At 47.7% G+C, this 19915-nt stretch overlaps 1 protein-coding gene across 2 annotated transcripts in view; it reads left to right on the forward strand.

Annotated features, from left to right (window-relative positions):
- Window positions 1–19915, forward strand: part of CSMD1 (CUB and Sushi multiple domains 1) — a 2926925-nt gene that overhangs the window by 2868366 nt on the left and 38644 nt on the right. The gene's annotated exons all lie outside the window — the stretch shown is intronic.

A 19915-nucleotide genomic window follows, 5' to 3' on the forward strand; every position in this document is an offset into this window, starting at 1 on the left:
TTTGTGGAGCGCTGTGTGTCTGTAGCGTTGTGTGTGTGTGTATTGCGCGGTTTGTGTGTGTGTGGTGTGTTTTGGGGGGAGGTATGTTTGTGCAATGTGTGTGTTGTGCAGTATGTGCGTATATTTATGTATGCTGCGGTGTTTGTGTGTTTGGTGTTGTGTGTGCAGCGTTGTCTGTGTGTGTGGGTGTCTGTGTAGGGCAGTGTTTGTGGTTCCCAGTGTGTGTGTGTGTGTGTTGTGCAGTACGCGTATGTGTGTGTGTGTTGGGGGGAGGTGTGGACTTCCCATCGTGCTCCATTCCCCATGCTGCGCACCCCCCTTCGTGCTCCATCCCCCATGCTGCGCACTCCCAAACGTGCTCCATCCGCCATGCTGCGCACTCCCAAACGTGGTCCATCTGCCATGCTGTGCACTCCCAAACGTGCTCCATCCGCCATACTGCGCACTCCCCATCGTGCTGCATCCCCCATGCTGCGCACTCCCAAACGTGCTCCATCCGCCATACTGCGCACTCCCCATCGTGCTGCATCCCCCATGCTGCGCACTCCCCATCATGCTCCATCCGCCATGCTGCGCACTCCCAAACGTGCTCCATCCCCCAAGCTGCGCACTCCCAAACGTGCTCCATCCGCCATGCTGCGCACTCCCAAACGTGGTCCATCCGCCATGCTGCGCACTCCCAAACGTGCTCCATCCACCATACTGCACACTCCCCATCGTGCTGCATCCCCCATGCTGCGCACTCCCAAACGTGCTCCATCCGCCATACTGCGCACTCCCCATCGTGCTGCATCCCCCATGCTGCGCACTCCCCATCGTGCTCCATCCGCCATGCTGCGCACTCCCAAACGTGCTCCATCCGCCATGCTGCGCACTCCCAAACGTGCTCCATCCGCCATGCTGCGCACTCCCCATCGTGCTCCAGTAGTCATGCTGCGCACTCCCAAACGTGCTCCGTCTGCCATGCTGCGCACTCCCAAACGTGCTCCATCCGCCATGCTGCGCACCCCGCATCGTGCTCCATCTGCCATGCTGCGCACTCCCAAACATGCTCCATCCACCATGCTGCGCACTCCCAAACGTGCTCCATCCGCCATGCTGCGCACTCCCAAACGTGCTCCATCCGCCATGCTGCGCACTCCCCAACGTGCTCCATCCGCCATGCTGCGCACTCCCAAACGTGCTCCATCCGCCATGCTGAGCACTCCCAAACTAGCTCCATCCCCCATGCTGCGCACCCCCCATCGTGCTCCATCCCCCATGCTGCACCAGCATCAGCCTCTCTGCCCGCAGCATCAGCATCAGCCTCTCTCCTCCCAGCATCAGCCTCTCTCCTCCCAGCATCAGCCTCTCTCCTCCCAGCATCATCCTTTTCTGTCCCTAGCATCAGCCTCTCTCCTCCCAGCCTACCCCAGCCTCAGCCTCCCCCAGCATCAGCCTCTCTTCTCTCAGCCTCCCCCTTCCAGCCTTCCCCAGGATCAGCCACTCTCCTCCCAGCATCAGCCTCTCTCCTCCCAGCATCAGCCTCTCTCCTCCCAGCATCAGCCTTTTCTGTCCCCAGCATCAGCCTCTCTCCTCCCAGCCTACCCCAGCCTCTCTTCTCCCAGAATCAGCCTCTCTTCTCTCAGCCTCCCCCTCCCAGCCTTCCCCAGGATCAGCCTCTCTCCTCCCAGCCTCCTCCAGCACGCCGTGCTCCTCTGCCGACACAGATCTGATCGCATACACACACACACACACCCGATCGCATACACTCACACACACCCGATCGCATACACTCACACACACCTGATCGCATACACTCACGCACACACACATTGACGATATTGCACATAAGCACTCACACTCACAACATCCGGAGATACCACATGCTTCTGGCCATGTGATCCTTCGGCAGGTCCTGGAAGTTCACTGCACAGTATCGCCGCCGAGAAGCAAGCGATATCCCAGGATGTTGTGAGTGTGTGGATGCGATGTCATGTGTGTGTGAGGTGTGTGTGAGAGTGAGTGTGATCTGATGTGTGTGTGTGTGCGTGCGTGTGTGTATGTTCCGCCGCTGCAGGACCTTGATGCGCTGGTAACTATGCTATCATGGTTACCAGCGTATCCCGTCCCCCGCTCGCACAGGAGCCCACACCAGCATACGGAGGCAACCCCAGCAATGCGAGGGTATGTGTCGGCTGGGTTGGCGGCGTACGCTGATGTGGGCTCCTGGGGGTACAGTACTCACCTGGGAGTCGTGGCTCCGTGTCGGTCGGTTCGGGGAATGCGTGCGGGGGGCGGGGCCAGAGCGAGCGTGCATTGCGTGAGGGGGGTGGGGCGTGGGCGAGTTGCTTGGGCGATCGGCCAATCCGTGCGGGGGGCGGGGCCATGGCGAGCCCAGCGGCCAATCAGCTTTGTGTCACCGTAAGGACACAATTTTGGAGCAAGACAGACAGACAGACAGACAGAATAAGGCAATTATATATATAGATAATGCTGAGCTCCGACTGGCTATGTATATACTGTATGTGTGTGTATATAGTATAGAATATATAGAGTGAACCTGTGTATAGACCACTATATTATAGTATACAGTGTGGAGGTGTGTATATTTTATGTAATGTTGAGCGCGAACTGCCTATCTACATATGTATATACTCAGGATATATGTACATATATACATATTTATCATACAAATTATATACAGAACACCACATTATAGAGTATATACACAACTTTACATCACATGCTGTAATATAGTGGTCTATACATGACTCCACACTTTATACTATAATATGCCATATTATAGTATATAGTATGGACTGAGGCATAGCTAGAGGTTCAGCTAAGGGACGGCAAAAAAATCTTAGTGGGCCCCCAACCAGTAACCCTGATTACAACTACAATGGTGCAGCCTAGTTGTAGGTACAGGGGAACCTCGGCAGATGACTGTGCTGTTACTGAAAATAAGTCACTACACACAAGCAAACACTGATATTATAATTTATAAGACCATTTAAACAGTTGCAGTGTATCCATAAAAAAAACACATGCTATATGGATGTTCTGTATAGGATACACTTTTTCTACACAGCATCAGGGCACGCTTACATTAGAGTTTATATCGGATGAGTGAGAAATGAGAAAATCTTACATTGCACTTGGCCCAAATGTAAGTGAATGTTGTAGCTGTAAGTCATGAACAGGGTGGGCTCCCCAGTATACAGCAAAACCACGCACCAGGAAAAGGACTCTAGGTAGTTGGATTGATAATTGATTTTTTTTACTTTACCAAAATAAAAAAAAGCATAAAACAGAAGGAATAGAACAATATATTTACAAGACCAAAAGCCTACACCCCGGTGCTGTGTCACCTGGCGATTTATGCCGCCTTCTCACCAACCTTTGCCTAAACAAGGAACTGTCTAAACAGTCACTTAATACCTGGTAATCCCTCTGGGTAGCAGGAGTAATTGTGTGTATGTGTGTAAACACGGCCTACCAGTGGAGCAGCACAAGAGCTTACAGCTTATCTACCTAAACATAAACAAAACCCGTTAACCCCCCTGAATACCCTTAATTGCTGAAGCCTCACAGATAAGGCAAATGGTAAAAGTGGGAAGCAAACCACACAGCTCAGCAACACAGTTCTGGAAATCTTTCTGAAGCAACAGTCAATGCAAACATGTGGCGCTGTCCCTTTAAGGTTTCAAATGTAACTGACAAACTGACACAGCATAGCCAGCAAGTCTTACTGTGTATATAGTTGGCCTAAGCAGAACAGATATGTGTTTTGGTACCAAAACAAAGTGTTGAGTGCACGTAGTCCTGTGCCCAGCCTACCGTACCCGGGTACTATGGTGTCCAGTTGCCAAAAACAGAGACTTGAAGATCCTCTCATGGTGACCAATATAGCCAGCAACTGAAGAAGGGTGATCTCCGGCACAGGATGCTGCTCACACACGTCACGGTCCTCCTCACTAAACTCTAACACGAGTCTTCTCAAAATTCACTTGAGTGTTTCTGCGGTGGCTCCTTTCCGTTAAGCACACCTCTCGCTTTTGCTTCAGCTCACACACAGCACTTCCTCAGGTCTTCAAGTCCATAGCCAAAGTCAGTTGAGCTGTTGCTATAGTAACCAAACAGTCAAAGGCAGATGCAAAACAGCGGCCTCTTGTGGCTGGTCAGTAACAATGCATACAATGAACAGTAAATAAGCATTTCGCATTCACAGTGAATAACGGTTATTAATACACTCTTACCTTATCACATGCCACCCCACTTGAGGTTTACGGCCTCGGCGACCCTTCCCATACAAATTCATCTTGCACATAGCGCTGGGGAGGTACACTAGCATTGGACCTGGTTGTTCTACGCAGAGTCGTAGGATTGGGGACTTTGAGTATATTCATGGCAAGCTTACTACAGACGGATCCTCAGTTGGTCCCGGGACAGGGACAACCCACCATTCCTCAACTAAAGGGGTTTCGGCTGTACTCAGAGTAGGGGTAAGCACCTCCTCTGTCGCCTTAGGCTCTTGAAAGGGGCAGCGTCTCAATATGGTACGATTAAGGTTCCGCGAGGGTCCCCCAGTCCCCACTGGCTCCACCTCATAGACTGGGATGGCAGGATCTACCCTCCTTTTCACCACATATGGGATTTCCTCCCACTGTCCATCCAACTTCCCAGTTGGCTTTTTGGCCTTGACTATCACCCGGTCACCCGGAGCATACTCGTCTTTCTGCACGGGTGTACCACTTGTTTGAGGTGCTTCCCCACAACTTTGTGCACTGCTCTCAGCTGACGCCGGTGCTCTTGCGCCCATGCAGTGGTATTTCTCGGAGGCAGCTCCATTGAATCAGTCATATGGAGATCCCCGATTTCCCGTCCGGCTTTCCCGAACATAAGCATATGTGGTGAGTAACCGGTGGTACTGTGTACCCTGTTGTTATAGGCCCACATCAATTCAGGTAAGTATTCAGGCCACCGAGCCTTTTGACTATCCTCCAGAGTCCGCAGCATCTGGAGCAAGGTGCGATTGAATCGCCCGCATGCCCCATTCCCCTGGGGGTGATATGAGGTCATGCGGGAACGCTCTATGCCATAAAGCTGGTACAGCTCAGTCATCAGGGTGCCCTGGAAGCATGCCCCCTGATCTGAATGAATACTCTTTGGACACCCAAACACCTGTATAAAGTGTTTACAAACTGCCTCAGCTGATGACTCTGCTGTCTGGTCAATGGTGGGTACGGCCACTGCATATTTTGTAAAATGATCTGTCATGACCAAGCAGTATGAGTGTCCTGAGGCAGAATCTGTACATAGTCAATCATCAAGATTTCTAGGGGTGCAGATGTAAAGATGGCCTGGACAGGGGCCCGTTGTTTGGTACTCTTACTCAATCCGCAAGCTCGGCACTTCAGGCATGCCTCAGTTACCATATCTCCCAAGTCAGGACAATATACTAGCCGTTGGAGCCACTTGTAGGTCTTATCGCTCCCAAAATGGGCGCCTTTCTCATGGGCTTCCCGGGCGGCCTCTGATCCCAAAGACCTAGGGATTTCAATCTGCTGTCGGTATTGCAACTAAGACTTTAAGTATACAGTCCGGCACAGGACTCCCTGGATAACATTTAGCTTATCCCACTGCCTCAGCAACTTCTGGCCTTCTGTGGTCAGGCAGGCCCTCTCTTCCGGCCGTGGCCAGACTTTGATCCGGACACACTCTTTCACTCTTCATAGGTCCGGACAGCCATCCTAGACTCTCCCCCAATCATCCAACGTCTTCCCCAACACCATTGGCATCCCAGAAGCCACCCCACTTAAATGTTCCAGGTTCTGGAATAGAGGTAATCAACCGAGATTCGGTGTTTCAGTGTCCTCTAGCTCCCCATCAGCATTCTGGGTGGGCAATCCTACAGGAACTCAGGAGAGTGCATCAGCATTGCTGTTCTCCCTTCCTGACCGAAACTGGATGTGGTATTGGTACTTGGAAAGGCGAGCCATCCACCTCTGTTCAAGAGCTCCTAGTTTGGCATTCCCTATGTGTGCTAATGGGTTATTATCAGTCATTACAGTCACTTCGGCACCCGTCAGATACTCAGCAAACTTTTCTGTCATGGCCCATACCAGTGCCAAAAGCTCCAACTTAAAGGAACTATAGTTGTCGGGGTTGCGCTCTGACTCCCTCAAAGAGCTACTGCCATAAGCAATTACTCTCTCATGTCCATCTTGAATTTGTGATAGTACTGCCCCCAGACCATGTAAACTCCCATCAGTATATAACAAGAATGGGGCATCAAACCGTGCATAGGCCAGAACCAGGGCACTCGTCAAAGCCTTTTTCAGTGCTTCAAAGGCTTCTTGCTGATGTGGTCCTCACTTGATGGGCCGAGTCTTGGGTTCCCCAGCCGTGCCCCTCAGCAACTCATTTATTGGGCCGGCCAGATGAGCAAACTTGGGTATAAATCTTCGGTAATACCCGGCCAGACCCAGAAAGGCCTGCACCTCTCGGAGGGTTTTTGGCCATGGCCACTTCTGAACTGCCTCCACCTTACTTACCTCACATTTCCTAAGTACTCTATCCGATGTTGAAACAATTGACACTTCCTGGGCTTCATCTTGAGACCATGGTCTCGCAACCATCCCAGGACCTGTCGCAGTTTTTGCAGGTGATCCCCGAAGGAAGTTCCGAACACTATCACATCATCCAAATATATCAATACCGACTCAAAGTTGAAGTCACCCAGACAGTGCTCCATCAACCGCTGAAAGGTCCCCGGGGCATTGGACAGGCCAAATGGCATGCGATTAAACTCGTAGAGTCCCATAGGTAGAATGAAAGCCATCTTTGCCTTGTCTTTCTAGGCCACGGGTACCTGCCAGTACCCACTGGCCAAATCAAGAGTTGAAAAAAACTTTGCATGACCTGGGGTGGACAACTACTCTTCAATCCACGGAAGAGGGTAGGCATCCCGGACAGTCTGGGCATTCAGTTTCTGGTAGTCCACATAGAACCAGAGGGATCCGTCTTTCTTCCTCACCAAGACCACTGGTGCTGCCCATGGACATTGGCTCTCTTGGATCACGCGATTTTCCAACATGCTGGCCACCATATCTTTCACCTCCTGATACATCTTGGGTAGAATTTGTCGATAGCATTGCCGGATTGGCACAGCATCACCGGTAGGAATTTTGTGCTTGATGGCAGAAGTACACCCAAAGTCTTCATCATGTCTTGAGAACGCTTCCTGGTATTCCCAAAGAGTGTCTTCGAGAAGCTTTTATTGCCCTAAAGTGAGGGTTCGGCAGTCCACTCCCATCAGAGACATGATCACTTGGCCATTCCATTCAGCTGTCGGGGTCTCTCTTTGTTGGACACCTACGGCATAAGTCCAGGCTGACCTCCTATCTGGCTGTAGCGTGAAACCTCTCCGTCAAAGAATTTCCCCATCAAGCACATAGACTTTTGCCAGCAGGGTATTGCCAGGGATGGTTATTTCACTGTCTAGGACATTAATGCATCGTACAGGTGTGCATCCATTCTTTACAGTGACAAGAACCCGGGCTATCAGTGGTCGGGTCGATGCTTCCCCTTGAGTCACAGGCTCGATCAGGACCTCCAGCCCATTTAGTCGTCTCCCAGCACCCACAGGCAGCATCAATATTTTTTCCTGTCGTGGTGGGATCTTCACCTGAGTCTTTAGCGGCACCCTCACTCGTCTGATGGGCTGACCGCCTGGCGCTCTTTTGCAAGCTATAGCTCCTCACCATTTGCTGTAGAACTTTCTGAGTCGGCCGATGCGTGGTGGCCCGTTGCCAATAGTTAGGCCCTTCCTTGGCATACATGTGGTGATCTAGATCTCTCAACACGTTCATACCTAGCGTCACGTCCAATCCTCCCCAACACGGATGTTTCACCAGCACAACCCCCTTCTTGCCAGTGCTCTGGCCGAACAATTGGATATGCATCCAGACTATCCCTTGTACATCCATCTCGTTGTTATTGGCAGCTGTCAGCCGGATGACACTTCCATCTTTTGGCTCCATCAAATGCCCAAAATGTCTCTCAAAGAATTCCAGGGGCATAATTGTGCATTCTGACCCGGTATCAACCAGGCAGCATACCCGTTGAACTTCTAACTCGGCTTCTATTACGGGGCTTCTGGCATACAGGTCATGTTCCTCATACACTGGGCTTGACTGTTGGTGTACTGCTACAGGACGACCAATTACTGCGACGGTTGGTAGTTTTAACGTCGACTCGGCCCCCATCTGTGCAGAGCAGTCTCTGGCGATATGGCCAAATTGTTGACAGCGCCAGCATTGGGGCCCACGGCAGAGTTGGGGTCCTAACGTAGCGTACCTCAGAGGATTCCGTCTCCTGGCTGGTTTTGCCATAGGGACTTGGGGTCGCTGAGCCATTGAAGGTGAGTGAAGTGGTCGATCACTCACCTGAGCTACCTTCAGTTGGAGTTCTTGCATTTGTTCTGTTAAAGTCTGGATCGCATCCCTCAGGACAGCTGCCTCTCCTGATCCTTTCTGACTCTCTGCAATATGGGCACTGCTCACCCACTTCTTGATGACAGGAGTTGACTCCTCCTCTCGTTCTAAAGATGCTAAATAGCTGTCATCAAATGTCAGAGTTGAATTGCTCCGAGTCATCTCTCAGAGCTTATCCTGTAAAGACCTATTAGCTATCCCAGCAATTAACTGGTCCCTCAGGATCTTGTCCAGCTCCTGAAAGGGGCCCATGCCCACTGAGTCATGTCTCCAGATCTCCTGCATTACTTCTTGCAAGGCGTTTGCATACCGCATAAGTGTTTCTCCTTCACACTGTGACTGATTGAAGAATCTACTCCTTAGTTGTGCCACTTACACACGGGCCCCATGGACCCTCTCTAGCAGGGTAAATATCTTCTCTATGGTATCTCTCTCGGATTCAGGTCGCACCATCAGTGTTACTTCTGCCTGTAACTCCGGAGTCAAGTTACATCCAATCCTGAAGTCTGATGTTGCTACCATCAAACTTAACCAAAGGAGGGAACAAAGTCCCCGCTGGAATGTACCCCATTTGAGCTAATACATGGGGCGTCGGCTGATCTGGCTCGTGGGGTGGGACTATTAGTGCCTCTCCGTTCCCGTCCATGGCAATTGCTGTATCCTGTCGACTACGCCAAAAATGTAAGTCATGTACAGGGTGGGCTCTCCAGTATACAGCAAAACCACGCACAAGGAAAAGGACTATAGGCAGTTAGATTGATAATTGATTGTTTTACTTTACCAAAATAAAAAAATGCATAAAAAAGAAAGAATAGAACAATATATTTACAAGGCCAAAAGCCTACACCTTTGTGCTGCGCCACCCATAATGGCAATTTATTCCGCCTTCTCACCAACCTTTGCCTAACCAAAGGACTTTATGAACAGTCTCCTAATACTTGGTAATCCCTCTGGGTAGCAGGAGTAATTGTGTGTCTGTGTGAGAACACACCCTACCAGTGGTGCAGCATAAGAGCTTACAACTTATCTACAAAAACATAATCAAAACCCATTATTAACCCCCCTAAATACCTTTAATTGCTGAAGCCTCACAGATAAGGCAGATGGTAACATGGTGGGAAGGCAAACCACACAGCTCAGCAACACAGTCCTGGAAATCTTTCTGAAGCAACAATCAATGCAAACATGTGGCACTGTCCCTTTAAGGTTTTAAATGTAACTGACAAACTGACACAGCAGAGCCAGCAAGTCTTACTGTGTATATAGTCAGCCTAAGCAGAACAGATATGTGTTTTAGTACCAAAACAAAGTGTTACATGCACGTAGTCCTGTGCCCAGCCTACCGTACCCGGGTACTATGGTGTCCAGTTGCCAAAAACAGAGACTTGAAGATCCTCTCACGATGACCTGTATAGCCAGCAACTGAAGAATGGCGGCCGGCACAGGATGCTGCTCACACACATCACGGTCCTCCTTACTTAACTCTAAAGGCCCTGTCACACACAGAGACAAATCTGCGTCAGATCTGTGGTTGCAGTGAAATTGTGGACAATCAGTGCCAGGTTTGTGGCTGTGTACAAATGGAACAATATGTCCATGATTTCACTGCAACCACAGATCTGCCAAAGATTTATCTTTGTGTGTGACGGGGCCTTAACACGAGTCTTCTCACAATTCACTTGAGTGTTTCTGCGGTGGCTCCTTTCCGTTAAGCACACCTCTCTCTTTTGCTTCAGTTCACACACAGCACCTCCTCAGGTCTTCAAATCCACAGCCAAAGTCAGTTGAGCTGTTGCTATAGTAACCAAACAGTCAAAGGCAGATGCAAAACAGCGGCCTCTTGTGGCTGGTCAGTAACAATGCATACAATGAACAGTAAATAAGCATTTCGCATTCACAGTGAATAAAGATCATTAATACACTCTTAGGCTATGTGCACACGGTGCGTTTTTCTCGCCGTTTTTGCGCGTTTTTCGGGTGCGTTTTTGGCCTCAAAACTGCATGACTTTGCTTCCCCAGCAAAGTCTATGAGTTTTCATTTTTGCTGTCCCCACACAGCGTTTTTTTTCAGCTGCGTTTTTGTGGTGACCACAAAAACGCAGCATGTCAATTATTCCCGCGTTTTTCACTGCGCTTTTCATCCATTGAGTTCAATGGGATGTTGAAAGACGCAATGAGAAATGCAAATAGCTGCGTTTTGGTGCGTTTCTAAGACCAAAAACGCAGCTATAAACGCAGGAGGTGGGTAGTAAAGTGACGTGTACAGGAAGAGGATTCCTTCTGTCAGTATACACAGAAGCGTGAATCCTCCCGGTACCGTCACCACCGCTTCCACCTCCCGTCCTGTGCATGTCTGCTGCCGTGCGGCGCCATGTACAGGCAGGAGGTGGAAGCGGCTGCGAAAACAAAAGTTAACAGTAGAAAAAAAAAAAAAAGTTATACTCACCTGTGTGCAGCCTCCCGGTGCCATGCCTGCTCCCATCTCCTCTCACGGTATCGCCGCTCCCGCTCCGGCTGTGTGCAGACGGCCGGGAAAGCTCCGATGGATGCAGGACCTTGCTTACAGGACCTGGCGATGGATCACCTGATGCAGTCACCTGACGCATCAGCTGATCGAGTCTCGGGCTGACGCGGGCGCCCGGCCGGTATCAGCGGATGCGTCAGGAGACTTCATCCTACTGGCAGCTGCTGCAGCGATCGCACAGGATCAGACTCCCGCCCCATCGCTGCAGGAGCTGCCGGTAATCGGTAATCAGCACATAAGTGAGTATTATTATTTTTTTTTTTTTGCACCGATGCATCAGCTGATTGTATAATCGGCTTTTATACAATCAGCTGATGTGTGATGGGATTCAGGCACTTGATCCTGACACATCATCTGATCGCTTTGCCTTCCAGCAAACCGATCAGATGATATTGGATCCGGATTGGACGGCGCGGGACCCTAACCCAGGATTACTGCGGAGGGGGGTTTATTTCAATAAAGATGGAGTCACTAATTGTGTTGTGTTTTTATTTCTAATAAAAATATTTTTCTGTGCGTTGTGTTTTTTTTTTATCTTTACTAGAAATTCATGGTGGCCATGTCTAATATTGGCGTGACACCATGAATTTCGGGCTTAGGGCTAGCTGATAATATACAGCTAGCCCTAACCCCATTATTACCCGGCGAGCCACCCGTCACCAGGGCAGCCGGAAGAGTTGGATACAGCGCCAGAAGATGGCGCTTCTATGAAAGCGCCATTTTCTGGGGTGGCTGCGGGACTGCAATTCACAGCGGGGGTGCCCAGAAAGCATGGGCACCCTGCACTGTGGATTCCAATCCCCAGCTGCCTAGTTGTACCCGGCTGGACTCAAAAATGGGGCGAAGCCCACGTCATTTTTTTTTTAAATTATTTCATGAAATTCATGAAATAATTTAAAAAAAAAGGGCTTCCCTATATTTTTGGTTCCCAGCCGGGTACAAATAGGCAGCTGGGGGTTGAGGGCAGCCCGTACCTGCCTGCTGTACCCGGCTAGCATACAAAAATATGGCGAAGCCTACGTCATTTTTTTTTTTTGGGGGGGGGCAAAGAAATCCTGCATACAGTCCTGGAAGGAGGATGCTGAGCCTTGTAGTTCGACAGCTGCTGTCTGCTCTCCTGCATACACTATTGGATGGAGGATGCTGAGCCTTGTAGTTCGACAGCTGCTGTCTGCTCTCCTGCATACACTATTGGATCGAGGATGCTGAGCCTTGTAGTTCTGCAGCTGTCTGCTCTTCTGCATACACTAGTGGAGAATGAAGAACACATTGAAGGAAATGACATCAGACCTTTTTTTTTTTGTTTACTGATAAAAAACGCATAAGGACGCAGTGAGCAAAAACGCAGCAAAACGCAGCAAAAAAACGCACCAAATCGCGGCAAAACGCGTGCGTTTTTTGCCGCGTTTTTTCGACGCAGGTGCGTTTCTGTGCGTTTTTAGCGGCCAAAAACGCACAAAAACGCAGCGTCAAAAAAACGCAGCGTGTGCACATAGCCTAACCCTATCACACAGCTCTGATCTGCGAGTTGTTCCTCAGATCTAAACAAAGCGAAGAAAATAATGGCAGCAGAGCCGGAGCCAAGTGTCATCAGCATAGTGAATCCCATGCTCTACGCTCATCTGACCTCAGCCTTAGACTTGAATGGGCGAGTCTGACCTGACACAGAAGAAAAAAGTGCATGATGGGATTTTTTTACACGCAGATTTGGTCAGTGAGAAAAAAAAAATCTCATCTGCAGGAACCCACTGAATAACATTGCTCCATGTGCTGTCAGTGTGAGGTCTGCTTTATCACATACAGTACTCATCCGAAAAAACACTGGTGTGAACCCTGCCTAATGAAGGGCTCATTCAGACGTCACTGAGTCTTCACGTACACAAATAACATTCCGTGTTTCTTCAGGTTGGTCAGTGACAATTTTTGCAATCAGTTTCAGCAGTTTTTTCTTTGCTGAAAAAAAATATGGAAGGAGGTTTTTCCAGCTTCTACTATCACTCTTTTAAAAAACAGACAGCAGACAGTATCTGAGTGCTGTACAATTTCTTCACAGATTCATAGACTTTATTTATTACATAATTTGGATAAAAATCAGAAAAGCCTCTGTGATTTTGTGTGAACCACTAAAGGGTACTTTACACACTGCGACATCACTAGCAATTGCTAGCAATGTCGAGCACGACAGCTCCCGCCCACGTCGCTCGTGCGACATTTGGTGCTCACTGCTGTAGCGAATATTATCGCTATGACAGCGTCACACGCACATACCTGGTCAGCGACGTCGCTGTGACCGCCGAACAATCCCTCCTTCAAGGGGGAGGTGCGTTTGGCGTCATAGCGACGTCACTGCGGCGTCACTAAGCGGCCGGAAAATATAAGCGGAGGTGCGGAGATGAGCGGGACGTAACATCCCGCCCACCTCCTTCCTTCCGCATTGCCGGTGGACGCAGGTAAGGAGATGTTCGTCGCTCCCGCAGTGTCACACAGAACGATGTGTGATGCCGCAGGAATGACGAATAACATCGTACCGATTGCTGCAGCGATATTAAGGAAATGAACGACGTGTTAACGATCACCGTTTTGGAACGATTTTGCGATCGTTGATCGTCAATCATTAGTGTTACACGCTGCGATGTCGCTACCGGCGCCGGATGTGCGCCACTAGCGACGTGACCCCGACGATATATCGGTAGCAATGTCGCAGCGTGTAAAGTAACCCTAAGTCTTTAATCATGTGATTTCATATCAGATAATGAAAAAAAACATGCATATGTGTCTTTTTAGATAGCGTATGTAAATGTCTGGTTTCAACTATATGGTTTGATTTTTTTGCCAGTGTGGATTGGATAGGTTTTTTCTCATGAGAAATTCATGTCAATAGCACCTTTGGAAATATATTTACTTAGAAAATTGGTGATGTGTTTAACATTAAATTCACCGACTGTACAGTGTATGGCTTGCTTTTTGCACAATAGGGCTTTAACTTGCATTGTTGACTGCAGAGCGAACTGTGTCCACAAACAATGATTTCTGGACCTATTCCTGAGTCCATGTAGTATTTTGCATGACTGAATCATGTCTGTTTTTATGTTTTAACAGAGGCTTCAAATATTGCCTGTTAGACATGTCCCTTGTGCACTTAGATTTGCCCCGAATCTCTCAATCTTTTTATGATAGTACTAGCTGTACTACCTGGCTTCGCCCGGGTAATAACTGTTGTTAACAAAATAGAATGTATTAACAAAAATTTATTCTGCACAAAAAAAACCCAAAACAAATAGATAGAAATGTAAATATTAAAAGGCAAAAACTAAGGTAATATAGATATATTTCAACACCACAGATATTCCACACAGATTTAACTAAATTGGCCAAGTATTGTGCTCCGTCTGTCTCTTTCCAGGTTTGTCTCTTTCCCCGTCTGTCTCTTTCCCTGTCTGCCTGTCTCTGTCTGTCTCTATTTTTGTCTGTCTCTATCTCTCTGTTTCTTTCCTCATCTGTCTGTTTCTAGGTCTGTCTCTTTCCCAGGTCTGTCTCTTTCCCTCTCTGTCTCCCTGTCTTTGTCTGTGTCTTTTTCTGTCTGTCTCTTTCCCTGTCTGCCTGTCTGTCTCTTTCCTTGTCTGTCTTTATTTCCCTGTCTTTTTTGCCATCTTTCTCTATCAAGGTCTGTGTCTTTCCCCATCTATCTTTGTCTGTCTCTCTGGCTGTCTCCTCCTTCCCTGTCTGCCTGTCTCTGTCCCTGTCTGCATGTCTGTCTCTCTCTTTCCCCATCTCTTGCTTTCCCTATCTGTCTATTTCCCCATCTGTCTCTTTCCCCATCTGTCTCTTTCCCCATCTGTCTCTTTCCAGGTCTGTCTCTTTCCAGGTCTGTCTCTTTCCAGGTCTGTCTCTTTCCAGGTCTGTCTCTGTCTGTCTCTTTCCCTGTCTGTCTCTTTCACCATCTGTCTCTGTCTCTTTCACCATCTGTCTCTGTCTGTCTCTTTCACCATTTGCCTGTGCCTGTCTCTTTCCCCGTTTGTCTGTCTCTTTCCCTGTCTGTCTCTATGTCTGTCTCTGTCTGTCTCTCTGTCTGTCTGGCTCTCTGTCTGTTTCTGTCAATCTCTCTCTATCCGTCTCCCCACCGACATCTTATTACCTCACACATAATACTATGAATGTCTTTTGTTCCTATAGCAACCAATCACAGCTCCTACTAATAACCTGTAGTTCCAGGCTCTATTTACTTTAATGGAGGCATGTTTTTTGGAGAGTAACTGTAAAGTGCGGGGTTAAATGTTCCTGTCAAAACATAGTCTACAACGTTCCCTGGGTCACATGAGGTGTCTGTGCAAAATTTCGTGATTGTAAATGCGACGGTGCGGATACACTTTTCGTTTCACTTTTTCCCCATTATGTAGATAGGGGCAAAATTGATTGGTAAATTAGAACACGCGGGGTTAAAATTTCACCCTACAACATAGCCTATGATGCTCTCGGGGTCCAGACATGTGAGTGTGCAAAATTTTGTGGCTGTAGCTGCGATGGTGCAGATGCCAATCCCGGACATACACACACACACACACTTACATACATACATAGATACATACATACATACTGTGAGGTATCAACCGGCTGTATTACAAAGGGCCGGTATGTTTTGCAGAAGCGTGGGTGCTCTGCAATGTGAAGTTGGCTGGGACCTGTGGTTCCACAGGATTGCATTACATGCAGAGCCATGGAAGGGTGTGTGATGCTGATTACACACTCCTTACCACCTGTGGGTGTGGCTCCAGGGGTTAAAGCAATCCTGTCTCTGAACCTGGGGAGAGTGTGTCTAGGGCAGTCTAGGGAGAGGCTGGCTCTAGACTTCCAGTGTGTGTGCTGGAAATGGAGAGAGCAGAAGCAGGGTGTTTTGCTCTGCTCAGGAGACCTTCTCCTGAAGGAAGGGGCTTTTGGGTCCATGTGCAAAGCCTGGCTGGAGCTAGGGGAACTTGGTAAGGACACTAGCCGCCTTCACAGGAAGGTAACCCGGATTGGACTTTGAGGATAAAGCCAAGTACTGACAAGGGTCAGGGACACGTGTGAGGAAGTCCAAGAGTGTGTGGACTGTATATTATATGTTGGACTTTTAGGATAAAGCCAAATACTGACAAGGGTCAGTGACATGTGTGAGGAAGTCCAAGAGTGTGTGGACTTTATGTTATGTGTTGGACTTTGAGAATAATGCCAAGGCATGGCATCTTTCTGTTATTTGACCTAGTATGGTTTATTTGAGCTGTTAATAAACCATATGGTCTGTTAAAGAGACAAATTGTTCCGGTGTGCGTTAATCTCGATACCTGACGTGTCGCCCCATATACTCGGGGCCCACATCGTTACAATACATACATACATTCAGCTTTATATATTAGCTTAGTAAAAATGAGCTTGAGGGTGCAATGCAGAGGTGCTGGAAATTGCTTGGCACCAGTGGGACACTAATGAAGTCCAACAGCCACTTTTAGGATAATGGCTTAGTAAAAATGAGCTTAAGGGTGCAATGCACAGGTGCTGGAAATTGCTTGGCACCAGTGGGACACTAATGAAGTCCAACAGCCACTTTTAGGATAATGGCTTAGTAAAAATAAGCTTAAGGGTGCAATGCACAGGTGCTGGAAATTGCTTGGCACCAGTGGGACACTAATGAAGTCCAACAGCCACTTTTAGTATGCCACTAAGTTTCCTTAGTGTTTGCTCTTATAATGGCTTAGTAAAAATGAGCTTGAGGGTGCAATGCAGAGGTGCTGGAAATTGCTTGGCACCAGTGGGACACTGATGAAGTCCAACAGCCACTTTTAGGATGCCACCAAGTTTACTCAGTGTTTGCTATTATAATGGCTAAAGGCCACTTTACACACACAGAGAAATCTGTGGCAGATCTATGGTTGCAGTGAAATTGTGGACAATCAGTGCCAGGTTTGTGGCTGTGTACAAATGGAACAATATATCCATGATTTCACTGCAACCACAGATCAGCCAAAGATTTATCTCTGTGTGTGACAGGGCCTTTAGTAAAAATGAGCTTGAGGGTGCAATACAGAGGTGCTGGAATATGCTTGGCACCAGTGGGACACTAATGAAGTCCAACAGCCACTTTTTGGATGCCACTAAGTTTCCTCTGTGTTTGCTATTATAATGGCTTAGTAAAAATGAGCTTGAGGGTGCAATGCAGAGGTGATGGAAATAGCTTGGCACCAGTGGGACACTAATGAAGTCCAACAGGCACTTTTAGGATGCCACTAAGTTTCCTCAGTGTTTGCTATTATAATGGCTTAGTAAAAATGAGCTTAAGGGTGCAATGCAGAGGTGCTGGAAATTGCTTGGCACCAGTGGGACACTAATGAAGTCCAACAGCCACTTTTTGGATGCCACTAAGTTTCCTCATTGTTTGCTATTATAATGGCTTAGTAAAAATGAGCTTAAGGGTGCAATGCAGAGGTGCTGGAAATTGCTTGGCACCAGTGGGACACTAATGAAGTCCAACAGCCACTTTTTGGATGCCACTAAGCTTCCTCAGTGTTTGCTAATATAATAGCTTAGTAAAAATGAGCTTGAGGGTGCAATGCAGAGGTGCTGGAAATTGCTTGGCACCAGTGCGACACTAATGGAGTCCAAGAGCCACTTTTTGGATGCCACTAACTGGCAGCACTCTTTTCAAATAAAATGGCTTTGCAAAAATGTGCAGGATGGGAGAATACAGAGGTGGTGGGACTTCCTTTGCACAAGTGCCACAATAATGGAGGACAGCAGCCACTCTTTGGATGGCATTAACTGGCAGCACTCTGCAATTAAAATGGCTTTGCTAAAAAGGGCAGGAGGGTACAGTGGCCGGGTTGTAGGTCAGTGTAGAGGAAAGGAAGCCTCACTTTCTATCCCTCCTAAGGGTGAAATGCAGGAAGGAAGTCCCTGAGCTAAGCTACACAGACGCTGTTATCTGTAGCTGTGAAAAACTGTTTCCATGGACCTGACTGTCACCTATGGCTCTGAGCCGGATGAAATGAGCCCTGAAAAGGGCTTAATTAAACTTCTATCCATAATCTGTAGAGCGCTGTGTGTAGAGCGCACACAGCAGGATCGGCAGCAGGAGCTGCGTCAGCGGTGACTGTCACCCAGACGCAGAAGGCAGATAATGGCGTCCAGATGGGAAAATGGCCGTATTTATAATGCAGGGACATGTGACATGGACATCCTATCACACATGCCGTTGCTTGTCTGGCAAAAAGTCCACTTAGCTGTGTGTGTGTCTGGGATTGGCTGACATGCTGGCTCGCCCCACTACACGCGCGCTTAGGGAAGGAAGAAAATAAAAAAAAAATAGCGATCGCCATTATCCCAGCAGCAGTGATCTGAACGCGCAGTCCCAGCACACTATACGCTGAAATTTCATAATAGTGTGAGTCACAGAGTGACTTAAACTATTACAGTGAAAAGCCAGGTAGTAATTAGCTTGGCTTTTTGCTGATAGAACCGTTCTCGAACGTAACTCGAGCTAACGAACTTTTAGCAAAAATCTCGAGTTCTAGTTCGATCTAGAACACCCCCCAAAATCACTCGAACCGCGAACTGGAGAACCATGAACCACGAACCGCGCTCAACTCTAGTCTTTATCTGGATCCTTCTCATTATAAAGTGATGTGGCAAATGGTCTTAAAAATTTTGAACCACTCGTAAATTTAGGGATCCTACTTCAAACAACCAGTTGTCAACTTATACATTTCCAAAAACATAACAAATAAGAAAACTATAAATGCTGATAAAAAAAAAAAATATGTTTGATCTTTACTTTTTTTATGCATAATTGTTTGTTTAAAGTAGACAGGTCAGATGAAACAATAAAAGGGTCAGCAATACTTTGGCATTAAATTATCCACAAGTACACAATTGCATGTGGTAAATTTTCTAATGTGTACATGTACTATTCATCAGCAGCCTACTATTAATGAACACATGAATGCCTATATTAATAAAAACAGTCAAAATGGAAGGTACTTGCAAAAACCAGCCAACCACATCAAGGTGTGCCTTTATATGGATGGTCCTTAAAACTTGTGTCTCACCTATCTATGTGCCAAGCCATGCCTTATTTGAACTGGGGAAGTGAAAGGAAAACCAGGCAAAACAAATAATTAACACCTTGCTGTGAAATATTGGTGTGTAAAGGTGCTAAGCCCTGGAGGTACGTAAGTACCTTAAGTATTTGACAGCAATATTGCAGTTCATGTATTCATTAATTGTAGTGTTCTGAGACATAGTATATGCATAAATGATAAGAAATTTAAAGTTTTCTTTAAAAAAGCTCTTTAGTGAAAAGAAGATTTCAGCTATCCAAACTTATTGATTGGTGGGGTCTGGTGACAGGAATCCACACCAATCAGCAAAATGAAGAATCTTTATTCTCGTTAATATGGAGTGACAGTGTGAATTCTTGATTATTCCCTGCTGTACTTTGCACTTAGCTTTTCAGAAGACTTACAGAAACTAAATGGAGAAGCAGTTGGGCACATTGCCACTCCAATTTATCGGAGATAAAAGAGCCTAGACAGGTATAAAAGTTCTCAGTCCTGCCAATTGACAGGGGTGCCAGCAGTTGGACATCCACCGATCAGTTAGTTACCATATTTTCCGGAATGTAAGATTTACTTTTTTCCCCAAAACTGGTAATAAAATGGGAGTACATCTTACAAAATGGATATGACTTACTGGGGCGGCGGTGGTGGAGCGAGGTAGCCATGCTCATAGGACGCGCTTGGGGGTGTCGCAGTGGGTGCCATTGATCTGCGGGCAGGTGGGCTGCAGAGGTTTTGGAAGACCGGGTGTCTCAGCGGTGGGTGCATTGAGCTGACAGCAGGCTCCAATGAATCGCCCGTGATTGACTTGATGGACTTCAAGAAAA

Source organism: Anomaloglossus baeobatrachus, chromosome 3 (assembly GCF_048569485.1).
Source record: "Anomaloglossus baeobatrachus isolate aAnoBae1 chromosome 3, aAnoBae1.hap1, whole genome shotgun sequence".
NCBI classification, from domain to species: domain Eukaryota; kingdom Metazoa; phylum Chordata; class Amphibia; order Anura; family Aromobatidae; genus Anomaloglossus; species Anomaloglossus baeobatrachus.